Genomic DNA, 12,873 nt, shown 5'->3' with positions numbered 1-12,873 from the left:
ATGTATTCTATTGTGATCATCCTTTGCCCATGTTCATTAAGGCAGGAAGCAGCGTGATCTTTTCTTTTTGTCTTGCTCCTGCCCCTTTCCCCCCCACCCCCCACCCTCTCTCTCTTCCCCCTCCCAATCCTCTTTTTCTTTCTCGCTCCTTTTCTCTCTGCCCCTCTCTCCCGCACTCGATAGGAAAAGGTGATGCAAAGGTGATATGACAGGCAAAGCATCCCTTACCATCCCAAATGCAAAAACGAAGAGGAACAAAGGACAGATGGAAGAAGAGGAGTAGGTGGCTGGGAGGATGCTGAAGCAAAGAAGTATGGATGAGAGGATGAAAGGAAAAGACAAGGAAGAGATATTATGACTGAGAAGATAGAGGGATATGGACACAGGAGGAAAATGGTGGAAAAATAAGATACAATGAAAGTGTGAGAAAAATAAAGATCAGGATCAGAGAAGCACCTCTCGCCATTTCCCTCCATCCATCTGTTTTTCTCCACCTCCCCCTCCCACCCCATCCTCTGTTCCTGTCAGGTTCCCACTCGCTCCTGCACTCCCCCACACCTCTTCTTTCTACCCCCCTTCTTCCCTCTTGCCCCTTTTTCACCCACCTCCCCTCCCCCTTTCTTTTCCTCACCCCATCTCTGGTTCGCCTCTTAATGAGAGCTGGCGGGACAATGGTACCATTGTTGCCCGTGTTTGGGAACCCTGGACTGAAACAATCGCTGTTTACCCAACCAGTGGCACAGCCTGGACCCTCTCCTTCATTACAGCCAGGCCAAGTCTGATTAAGTCTGTTCCACAAGTGCTACAATAAGCCACTGAGCCAGCCACTACGACTCATCCACTCTCCTCTATCCTTTCCCTCTCCCTCAATCTCTTTCTCTCCAACACTATCTCCCTTGTCTTTCTCCTAGAGCCATAACTTCATTTGGATTCTTTCTCTCTCTGTGCTCATCCCTGCTTCCAGCTCCAGTTCCCCTCTTATTTACATATAGTTCATCACCAGTGACCAGGAGAATTGTATTTACTGTAGGGGGAGCATAAAATAGAGAAAGAGAAACACACGCAGAGAAAAAAAAAGATAGAGAAGAGATGGACTATAAATGACAAATCTGATCTATTTTCAAAATGACCTTCATAATCTAGGACGAAGCTAATTTCTTTATTAAAAATTCCCACTAGGTTTGAACACGCTGCAGGCAGTATCAATATGACTGACTGCAAGAAATAAGGGAAAACTCTCTTTCCATAATGGTCTCAGATCATAAAAAAAAATTGGCATGGAGGTAGTGTTATCAAGCTGATGCTTGTGGCGGAGACGTACTGAATCAGTGGATTGAAAGCCTTTTCACTCAACCACATCCCTCAGCTCTGTGGCTTGTAACAGAAGTATGCTACCAGCACTATGCAAAGCAGCATCATGAATATGCGTAATTAGGTGGGACTGGTGTAATTTTTCTGGGTTATGGGATGTGACATTTGTGGGGCAGGAGCATACATCAGTGTAAGCACGGCTGACAAATGCATAATCCCTTTCTCTGCAATAAGGCATTTTACACTTACAATACAAAATATACAGTGTGCCTTCATACACTTAACAGCTGCATGCAAAAATGCACAAAATCATTCAGGTAAACATGTACATATATGTAGGCACGCATCTGCACAGTCACGCATGCATATACATGCACAGTTGGACACATATGCATTAAAGGAAAAAGCTGTTACTGGAAAAAAGCACTGTGTGTATGGCACTAAAGGGAATCTGTGCATTTAGACACAGATTACAGACTTGCAGTTTTTTTAGAGCAGATACAAGTAAGAGAACAAAAGACAGACAGATAGCTGGAGTAAATTTGCGCATACTGTGGAAAAAGGAGAAACTAAAGGTTGAGTTTTCTCTAAAAGTAGTAGGCATGAGGATATCAGAGGCACACAATTACTCCGTAATAATGGAGGAAACCTGAAATAAATACAAATAATAATAAAATATTGCCCAGCCTTGGAAGGCAGAAGGACACAAAGACTGCTATTGCCAAGCAACAAGGTTAAAAGAGGGTTGATACGCATGAATGTTTAACATAATATCCTACTAGATATCAGTTGGTAATGAGCTTTAGACATTGTTGTTGGCGACCAGGAAGTGTAGCACAGCTGATGACAGAGTCAGAGCAAATTTCCCTACACACTTAACTATATTGTTGAGAAATACCTGGAAGTCTAGGAAGATTTCTGCTTTTTTTTTACAATGACATTGAAGTACTAAGCATCTATTATAATATGTTTTTTTGGCATTAGGATTCAATTTAGATGAACCTTCAAAGGAACTGAACATGTGAATGCACAAATAAGGACAGGCACATGGGCATAGGGACACTGACAAAAGCATCTATTAATAACTGGATCATATTCTTACACAACCAGACACACATGCGCACACACTCACACACACATATGCGTGCACACTTTCAACACACCTCTCTAGCTCTTCAGAGAGAGCCAATTTATAGACACTGTACTGAACCCCCCCACCCCTCACCACCTCTCGTCTCTCTCTTTGCCTTGCCATGCCCCTTTCCCTTTCCCCATTCACCCATACAGACACGCACACACACACACACAAACACACCGGCACGCACAGCACCCTGCCACAATCCACCGCCCTGCCACACATACCGAAGGGGAGGACACATCCCTCATAGCACCCAGGAAATTAACTTGACATTTGATGCAGACAGAAAAAATATATTTCGGTGGGGGGAGGAAAAAAAACAAAGTGTACCAAAGCAGAGATAGCATAAACCCATCCCTTGTTCATCCTTCCCCACCCCACCCCCCTTAAGCCCAGGGACGCATTGGAGGGGGATTTCAGCGATCTGCAATGCAGACGCCACTGGGTGCCCACGGAAAAATGAGCTTCATCTTTTGCCTGTCCTTCTCAGTGTATGCTGTCTGTCCCCCTTTGTTTCCATCTTTTATGATGCCTGCGCTCCATTTTCCATATTCACTTCCCCTCCCTTCGTGTTTTGTGTCTTTCTATTTGGTAGGAAGTTGAAAAAAAAATATGAGGATCACTTGATGGTGCTTGCCTTTGAAATTAAGGCAAACCCTTAAAGCCACTACTTGTAAAAACAATTAGTGAGGGTGAGAATGTCTTAAATTTTTGTTGCAACGCCATTTCTTACCATTTAGCATTTGCCTTGGTTGCTATTTTGTAGCAAGCAATACCAACAGCCGTTCCTGCTCCACATATTACGGTGCATATACAATTTCATGCGAGCAGACTAGAAAATAAAGTGCAGTGTGATCTTGCATATGTTTGATAAGATTAACGATCGCATCAAAGACCCTGTAGTAACCTCGGCAAGGAGCCCAAACACTGCGAGCGAAAGCAGGCCACAATTAATACATCATTATGCACTGCTACAGTTTATACCCGTGAACACACACAACATGCAGCCCGACCGCCAACCAGCTAGTGTCTGTCTCAATATCCCCTGCATTAGACATGCAGGAATGTTAACATCATTATGCACAATTGTGAATGTCTGTCTGTGCCCTCCCCCCTCCCCCCCCCCCCACCATATTGTGTCTGCGGGTAAGCCCACGTGTGTGTGTGTGTGTGTGTGTGTGTGTGTGTGTGTGTGTGTGTGTGGTGTCTCAAAGAGGGCGGCATTATTTAAATATGATTTTGTGTATGCAACTTGAAACAAATTACGGATTGTTGTATGGCTATGAGAGCCTCTGAATGTGATATTGTTAAACCATGTCTACATTAATATCAGCATGTTGTCAAGGGAAGTGATACTGCAGGAATTAATTTCATGACAAAAAATATGTGCTTTGGAAAATGATTCCATTTCCATTCATTACAAAGTTATTACAGGATTGTATGACACAATACTAGGATTTATCTACAAATTAGGATTTAATAAAAGTTTTAAATTCATTTGTGATGAAATACATTTTAAACATTGTGCAACACTGTGTTGTATTATGAATTATATGAATGAAGATATATTATTTAGAATGAAGGCATAGTGATTTTTAACTTTTAAGTATGCAAATAAATTTCTTTTGCTCGTTCTGTGCTGATCCATCTGTGATATTTGCAGGTAACCCCACTAGTGTTTTAAATATTTATGGTGAGAACCAAAACACATATCACGGAAATTAAATACAAACTTGTTTTTGTCTTTTTAGGGCTCGAGGAAAATGGAGACTGACGTGGGTTGTCATCAGCAAATCCCCCCATTACTTAACACACTCATGAAAATGTCATATGTTTGATACAGTGGAAGTTTTTACTGGGAGGATGAGGAGGAAAGTTTCATTAGTGTGGGTGTTACTTGTATCTGCTCTGCATTTCTCTGAGCTGGTACCGTCAAACTATTGCATCATCCAAACACACATTCACACGCATTCACCTGCATTTTAGAATAGTACCGTCAAACTATTGCATCATCCAAACACACATTCACATGCATTCACCTGCATTTTAGAATAGCCTCCTCAATGAATACGGTGCATTTTGTTGCACCATGAAAAAAAATAAGGAACAATTTTCAGTAAAATAAAATAAACAATACCAAGTATCACATTTTTTTAGGCATTGTGAGTAAACAGATCTATCCAGTCTTTATAGGAAGCAAACGATTTAAAGTCTTGCTTTTATGCCAAACACTGTGAGAAGAGATTTGAAATCAGGTTCAAAACCAATACATTTTTAGTTAATAAGATTGTCCAGCAAGTGTTGTATACAAAGTCCTTGGCATCTTTCTCTGCTTATACAAACTCCCCCTCTGCCACCTCGCTATTCCTTGCTGCCACCGATTTGCATTCATTTGCATGATTTTACGATGTGCATATCCTTTGTTCTGACTGTATGATGATGCAGAGGAAACCCTCCCTACGCAGCGCCATTACACAGTCCACTGAAAGCTACTTGGATACTACATTTAAAAAAAACTTTAGTTTTACCTGTTTTAATTATAAATTGATAAGAGGAGATTTCCACAAATACCAGGCTCATCCCCCGGTGGACCAATGATAATGTAGTGCATCAGAATGAGGAAAAAAAGATGGGTATGTCTAGTTTTGTGGAATTTTTGCACAACCATGGAAAGGACATTGTGCTATCGCTAAGAGGCATGAGCATCGGCAATATATAGCATGGGGAAAGGATTGCATCCAACCATGAAATATGGAATTACTTGACAAATAGCAAATAGGAAAATTATAGATGGAAACTAAATCATTGAAAATAGAAAAAAATCCTTTCACATATTTTCATAAATAATGTACCAATTTTCTCCCTCAGTTTGCTCCCTGGTTTTAGTTATCATTTTATAATTGTTTGTTACTGTATTACCTGATCATAAAGAATTAAGCCTTTGCATTTACAATGCTGTCTATACTGTGCAACATTGCTCATTTTGATGTTTGTGAATGGACCTACTGCAAAGCCTTCCTGTATGCTGGCACCTTTTGTTCTCTGTTGTTGTTTTATCTGTGTAGACAACATGCGCGCACACAACCAATGCTTTAGCACTCCTTAATCATGCAGACACATGCAGACGACTTCATTAATCGCTGTGGGTTAGCATTGATGATACAGACGCCGGGCTACAGGACTGGAGGGTTTATCTTCACAAATGCGGGCGCCACATTATAAATACTTACTCCTGCTGTCACCCTAATAGTAAGCAGCCGTACTGCAAATATCCATGTCTGATAGATGATTATGAGTATAGCATAAACAATGAGGCAATGCAATGTACACAGACTATACTGTATAGCAAACACTCAGTGTTTTTGCCTAATATTCTGCAAATGGTACTTAGTGAAAATTTACAGTGTAAATGTTTTTGTTTTGCCTGAGATGAGAAAAATACTAATCATGACCATAGAAATTGTGCTATTAAGAGAGAGCGAGAGAGTAAAAAAAGAGGAATGTTGTCCTCCAAAAAAAAGCACTTGCCCTCATTTCAAGTGGGAACATTTCCTTATATTGTCAAAGTACATCAGTATCTGTAAGGACAGAAAGCTGTCCTGGTTTCCTGTTTCAGCTTCAGTCCTGTGACCCTGTCATGCTCTGTACACAGGCAATGGCTGATGGGGGATTAGATGTTAGTTGTAAAAAAAAAACAAAAAAAACCCCCACCTTTCTAACTAAATAATGCAAAGTCAGATATAGGGGTTCAATGACCCTGACATAATTTGAGGGCTGGGCTTTCAGCTTAGAGAGTGAGGTCTACTTAAGGTTTTGTATGTATAGAAAATGCTTACTTAGATGCTGCATAGATATTGTGTTTACTGTTTCTCATTGGATCATCCAGTGAAAATTCTGACCATTGAAACTAATAAAACAAGATTTTTTGAACCCAAAGTTAATCTTTTTAATACTGTCGGGCAAAGTGCTGACCCGTTCTATATTATACAGTGACACAATTTTGAAGTCTTCAGGTAACAACATCCTCTTTCACAAAGGGCTAATAGCTTTCACTTTTTTCACACATGACTTCTTTGATCAGCCTGATTAACACTATCAATAATGATCCTGGCCACACTCAATATCACCAATAATGCAGCAATAAATGCTTAGCTGAAATTATGTTGGAATAACATAATATATATACATTAAATGCAGAAAAAACACCAATGTTGAAGTTAATAGATATTCAATTTAAAACACTTTTTAAGGCAATAAAGGTGTTAATTTTATACAAAAAAGTAATTCGCTATTCGAGTTCACTATAAGATGCTATCTCTCTGTGGTACAGTCAAGATGTCTACAGACTTGAGCACTGACTTTTCCTACCCAGTGACTTGCCCTAACCTTCTAATTGGCCCTTCTGAGCAGACCACCAAATGTGTGTGAGTATTGGGAGTAATTAGGAGGAGTAACACCACCGCACACTGAGGCCCATGGGTGCTGACATACCACCTCATACCACTGCAATCCCTTATTTTTTTAGAATCACTGAGAAATAAACTTTTGACTTTGAAAACTTTTAACACAGAACATGTAGAGTCACTGGGGTATTTTCATTTGGTTTAATTTTTTTTTCTTCATACTAAAGGTGCCGCTGTGTGGTATTTTTTTTTACCATCAAGAGAATAAGCATGGCACAGGTACTATGGTACAATGACACTTTGTCAATCATAGTTACTAGTCGTGCACAATGTGTGCACCTAATATCCCTACACTTTTACACCACATCAGCCTCTCTAGAGGTCACCTAGTTGTAAGAAAAATGGGGTCAAAGTTGAAATAAAGTATACGCAAATGGAAATCAATTGCTGCTGCCAACTAATATAATAAGCATTTTCTTGTCGTGAGAGCAGAATAAGCTCATTAAAATGTTTGTCTCGCTTCAATAACATAAAATATCACATGTAATAATGCCTGGAGGTCTAATTGATAGAGCGAGATGTCCTCCACGCAACACAAACAATGCCAGGGCCGAGGGCAATTAGTGTTACCGCATGGATTTCAATGGCTTGAGGAAATTTTTGAAATCACTTCCTGGTTGTATCTACTGTTGGTGTGTGTATGTGTGTGTGTGTGTGTGTGTGTGTGTGTATTGTATTTTTGTGATGATGAACAGTGAACAGTAACCTCTGTTTCGCCTGTTCTTCTTGTCTTTGGTATGGACCACAGGGCAAAGAATAGGTCATGGGATTTGATATTGCCCACGATCACATCGCCTGAGCTCCCTTCAAACCGCTGTTATTCTGTTTACTGTGTCCTCTGGACCACTACTAACATCTCTGCCTTTATCCAACACACACATGGGCTAACTTTGCTGCAGGCAAATAGACACACACAGACACAGACTCACACATCAGCAGAGATGGGCGCAGATGGGAAAAACACTCAGTCAAAATCCCCTGCCAACAAAGAAATTTGGCTGTTTTTGACAATATTTTCAATACTTAGTTTTTTTTTTTTTTTAAACATTTTTCAGATAATTATGAAAAGCTTCAAGAGACCATGACATTTGTCCAGTAAAAAAATCTTAGCTAAGTGATTCTGATTTGTGAATTGGAAAAAAAGAATGAAAATGAAAATTCACTGCCAGCAAAACATTCCTAGTGTGAGTTTCATTTAAATGATTTGTCCTTGAATTACCAGAGGTCACAGTAAACCCACAAATACGTAATAATACGGTTTAGGATTATGCTGAATTAGGGTAGTTTCTGCTGGATACAAAAATGGATAACAGGCAAATACTAAATATTGACATGGTGGTGGCACATGTGCACATTTATCCCGTATAGGCTAATACACACACACACACACACACAGACACACACACACATTTTGGTTTATTAACCCAAGCTTACCTCATGTGGGTCCAGTGGAGAGCAAAATCCCAGAGATCTCGCGTTGACCTCTACTTCCTGCTGCCTGCCGTCCTCCATAGCTCCTTTTCTCCATCACTGCAGCAATAGAACACACACACACGCACACACACACACGCACACACACACAGGCAGGGTGTGAATACGTTTACCAAGAGGTAACCTTTACATGTTGAATAACTCTTCTTGAGCAAATCACAATTAACATGTATCCACTAAAAAAAGAAAGAAAAGCAAACGCACATTTATATGGTGGGAGAAGGAAACAGAGGTAGCATTTACCATAGCTAGGTTTACCTGCAGAATTTCAAATTGGCAATAACTTTGTGCAAATGTCTTCACAACCCTCTACACTTTGCCACAAATAGCAAGTCAACCTGAGACCTTCACAGCTGGTTTACAGATCATTTGAAGGTCATGTCTTTTTCATACTTCTAAATATCAATATGAAACTTTGTTAATTTAGAAGTGTAAAGTTGGATTATGGAGGTTATATTCTAAGTATATGTAAATTATTGATATTTAAATATTTCATATTAAACATGAGAAGAATTGAGATAATTTTAGTCTAAGAAATAAAGTCTTCCAGGCTAATTCTGGTGTGCGCTGAAGCTGTCTCAACAGCTGTGTTGTTGAACCCAAACACCCTTGACCTGTGCCTCCTCTCACTGGAGGGTTAGCAGGTCAAATGTCAAGGCTAAAGGACAAGTCCATTTAAGGTCAAAGGCAACCATAATATATTGTTGCAGCCTATGGTTATTTTTGACCTGAGAGAACACAAGAACATGCCGATGAACTTGAATCAACGATTGTATCCTTTTGCAGGGTTTTTTTTCTTTTCTCTCTTTTTCTTTTCATTGTGATCCTTTATCTCTGTAAATAGATGTGACTGCTGACATTCTCCTCATGTGAAGATAGGTCTAAGATTACCCAGGCAAAAACTGGTCAGATGTCAAAATACTACAGTTGAACATGAATGATAAAAAGTACACTTTTGACATTAAAAAAATTATTATTTTTTTTAATTTAAATCTTTTTTTCTTTGCTTTTTATCCAAAGCTATTTTCGTTTCCATGTGGTGGTGATTTAGGATATATACAGGAATATACAGTATATGTAGTTCCTTTACTCTGGATTTCTTTTCTGTTGTGTTCCCAAGTGATCATGAGGCTCCTCTGGCATGTATGAAACTGACAGATGCCACGTTTTATTAGAGCCCCATATCAAAGCACACACGCACATACACAACCACAAACTTGCACTGTCAGGATGCTACATGGCAAGAATTAATAATGCAACCACACAAGATTCTTATGATTTAGTTCTCAATTTTATTCATGTTTTCTATCATCAAATACAAACTGCAAAAATGCATTAAAACATGAATCCTGAAAAAAAAGGCATGAAATCCAGACAACTATAACCTTTAAATTCAATTAACACTTCATGAGAAATAAGCAGAACCAATAAAAACAATTAGGATATCTTTATTTAGGGCATATTCTCATACTCCCCATTGCAATGTTCTACACGGTTCTAAGTGTGTCTTGTGGTTATGTGGCAAACCAATATGTGTGCATACATGTGTGTGTTTCTAGCCCTACGGCAGGGTTTAGGGTAACTATACAGCACTCCCCCTCCACCTTCACCCCGTTCCCTTTGCAGCTTGTGTGGTTTGTCTCATCCCATCTCCCTCCTGCTCCTCTATCTCCCTCCTCCATACCACCGCCCCCCCCCCCTCCCCCCGCCTCACCCCACCACTACTCTGCTTCTAGCCTACATGTGTGGGGGGTAGGAGGGCGACACCGGCGACGACAGTGCCAGGAATCAACTCCTGATCTCCCCAAAGCAGCAGCGTGGTGATGCAGAGGATGCTAAACCTAATGCAAATTGCGCTCATGTATATAGTCAGACATACACAGCCAATATAAGAGGAAAGAAGAAAAGAGGAATATACACAAACATTAGACACCCACAAGGATTATTATTATAGAACGGAAAAATAAAAATGATTTTTAAATGAGCTGCATTGATATGAAACATACTGTAAGACATTTCATACTAGAAAAACCACATATATCTTGACTAATGTGATAACTGACTCTGCCTTTCTCACATTGTGTGACTCCTCACCAATTGCACCTACCTATATGACAAAAAGAAGTAGTCATAGAACAAAAGCATTCCCTTTACGAGAGGTGTGTCTACTCTCCACCCCGGTGGCTTACAGTGTTTCATTATCCAAAGTCCAGGTCTGCTTTGCCACCCAGCTCCCCCATGCTGCCTGTCTCATTTCCTCCCGGTAACAATCCATTAGCCAACGCCAGGCTCAAACACGCAGCCGTTTAATTATTCTCACTTCTTTGGCAGCACGCCGGGGCGTACCACTCATCAGAGGAAATGGTGGGGTAGGGAAGGGGAACAGCTGATATTGTATATGTACTTTATGCATCTAAAAAGGGATAACAGGCTGACTATGCAAGGACGCACAGCTCACACAGATATATTTTACACATACACAGTCACACTTGTATTATATGAATGCGATGACTTCCAGTTAAACATCCATGTATGCATACAATCAAATGTACACATCAGCAACCAATATAAACCAATATTCTAATTGTAACAGTAATCAAATACCTCTGATAATATTTTTTTCTAAACCGGTGAACCACATACATATATATATGTGTGTGTGTGTGTGTGGTGTGTGTGTGTGAGTGTGTGTGTCTTGGCCCGAAAAATGGGGATGATGTGTGGTATAATTCATCTTGAATAATTTCCTGCACATTCTTCTTCATGCTATGCCTCAGGAGCACTTCAGGATGAAAGGGAATGCTAATGCTGTGGCTGTATCTCACCGAACAATGTGTGTTTGTGTGCTGTATGTGTGTGTGTGTGTGTGTGTGTGCTGCCTCACTAAGCACATTTATGATAATTAACGGATAGAAGAGGTCAGCTACAGTGTGTGTATGTGACAGACAGAGTGAGTAAGAGGGAAGGAGACAGAAAATGATGGAGAGAACAGTATAGCGCTGATTTACATAAATTGGTAATATTGTCACTGGCTTCCTTTCTCTGCTCTATAGAATTTGTATTGTCGTTTTTTTGTGTTGCAGTTTTAAGAGAGGTATCATTTACACTCTCACAAAAAGAAAATGTTTTATGAGTAACTGTTCACAAAAGGCACAGTGCTGTACGTTAATCATAAAAGTATTAGGTAAATACCTGATACTTTTCTTATATAGTTGTTTCTATAGTTTGAGGAGCTTTGAAGTGACAAACTCTGGTTGAAAATTACAGTAACTAAAGTAAGTAACTAAATAATTTGATGAACAGTTTAACACTATAAATAAACCCACAAATACATGTAACTTGAAATATTTTCAAAAAGAAGTGCATTGTCTGTCCCATTACAGTTTTTGTCTAAATATACTCAATAAAAGCCAACCTACAAATTCTCTCTAATTGGCTGAAAAAATAGAAGAAATGGCTAATTGAAACCCTCAGAATATGAGCAAATATCAGTTTAGTTCTGATGGCCATGGTGCAAGTATTAGCACTGCATACCCAATAACCAGCGTGCATTAGAAAGCTAAACACAGGTCGATCTCGTAGGTGACAGTAATCGAGGGCATTAATACATGCAAATGAAATGCTCAGCATGCATAGCTGCCGATGACAGTAATTGAATAATTGACTTTCAGAGCGCCGTATTCCTGTCCACATCCTGCACAGAAATTTGTATGCATTAATGTGTATGCGTGCGCGTGTCTATGCCAGCGGACATTTTAGGTCTACCCTCCTCACACTCTCACTACTGCCAAACGCCTTAAGATGGTGGCACCTTGAGGCAGAGAGAGACACTCATAGAGAAAGCCAACCTCCTCCTCTCTTTCCCCCTTCTTCCACCTCGGGTCCTCACGACAACACAGGACAGGCCCCCCTCCTAACCCTTAGCCCCCCTAATAAATATTTAATTCACCCCTCTCTAATAAGGATATTAGGCGAGTACACCCCAGCCCTGGCGTATATGCATGAGTCCTTTCTCATCAAATTTACATAAAAGAGCCAGATGCTAATGCGAGCGTAGCAACTACTGCTCACTATTCTATATGCGCTGGTACTGGCCCCCAAGTCTGAAAGCCCATATAATTTAATTGTCGAACAGCATATATTTTTCAAATGGTTCACCGTATTCAAATTGCATCTAGGCCTCGATACCATATGCTTTAAAAAGAGCGGGAAGCCTGGCATATCTTAATTGCAGTGGCGAAGCGTCTATGGTATTTATGCTTATTTAATGTTTTCTAAAGCACTTCCCATTTTTTGAAATGATACTTAATACAGACGTATTTATGTATAATGTAAAAAAAAAAAATTACATCTGGATACTCGCACAATAAATACAGGGACAATGTGTTTTACAGTCAGAGCTGGTTCACATATTAATTACCTTTTAAACAATAAAATTCAATTCAGGTTTAGAAACTATATTAGGCTGCG

At 39.8% G+C, this 12,873-nt stretch overlaps 1 long non-coding RNA gene across 1 annotated transcript in view; it reads right to left on the bottom strand.

Annotated features, from left to right (window-relative positions):
- LOC122994894 overlaps positions 1-12,873 on the bottom strand; it is a 39,375-nt gene that overhangs the window by 15,978 nt on the left and 10,524 nt on the right. Inside the window, exon 2 of the long non-coding RNA XR_006406684.1 lies at positions 8,347-8,442. This is a non-coding gene — a long non-coding RNA (uncharacterized LOC122994894). The remainder of the gene's footprint in view (positions 1-8,346; positions 8,443-12,873) is intronic.

This window comes from Thunnus albacares, chromosome 2 (assembly GCF_914725855.1).
Source record: "Thunnus albacares chromosome 2, fThuAlb1.1, whole genome shotgun sequence".
NCBI lineage: Eukaryota > Metazoa > Chordata > Actinopteri > Scombriformes > Scombridae > Thunnus > Thunnus albacares.
Note: the sequence above shows the minus strand (reverse complement) of the source record. Positions and strands in the feature narration are given on the sequence as shown.